The 403-nt window shown below is 36.0% G+C and overlaps 1 long non-coding RNA gene across 1 annotated transcript; it reads left to right on the forward strand.

Annotated features, from left to right (window-relative positions):
- Window positions 1-403, forward strand: LOC114579041. Its single transcript, XR_003699914.1, has 3 exons — window positions 1-93; window positions 213-289; window positions 381-403. It is a non-coding gene; the product is annotated as an uncharacterized LOC114579041 (long non-coding RNA).

A 403-nucleotide genomic window follows, 5' to 3' on the forward strand; every position in this document is an offset into this window, starting at 1 on the left:
ATTGCAGGATCCTCAGGTGGCTAACAGATGAGGAAGATAAAGTAAGAGATAACGGCCTACCACAAATCAAATTCTTGATTGTTGAAATGTCTCGTAAGTTGATTTTTGATTGTTGAAAGGTCATAAGAGAAAACTTCATTGCCTCTTATCCTAAACCACTCTTTTGAGTTGTGTGACTAATTTGTAGTATCATTTATTCTACATTTCTTTAGCGGTCACTGACATTGACACCACTGGGATCCATGCCCTTGAGGAGCTGCACAAGAGCTTGAAAAAGAAAGATATAGAGGTTTGGTAAACAATTGATTTCACCATAGAAAATTGTTTGATTTCAAATACTAACAAGTACAAATTACTTGACAATTTTTGGCATTTCATAGCTTATTATTGCAAATCCCGGGCC

The sequence above is a fragment of the Dendrobium catenatum genome, unplaced genomic scaffold, assembly GCF_001605985.2.
Source record: "Dendrobium catenatum unplaced genomic scaffold, ASM160598v2 original_scaffold_259885, whole genome shotgun sequence".
Classification (NCBI taxonomy): Eukaryota; Viridiplantae; Streptophyta; class Magnoliopsida; order Asparagales; family Orchidaceae; genus Dendrobium; species Dendrobium catenatum.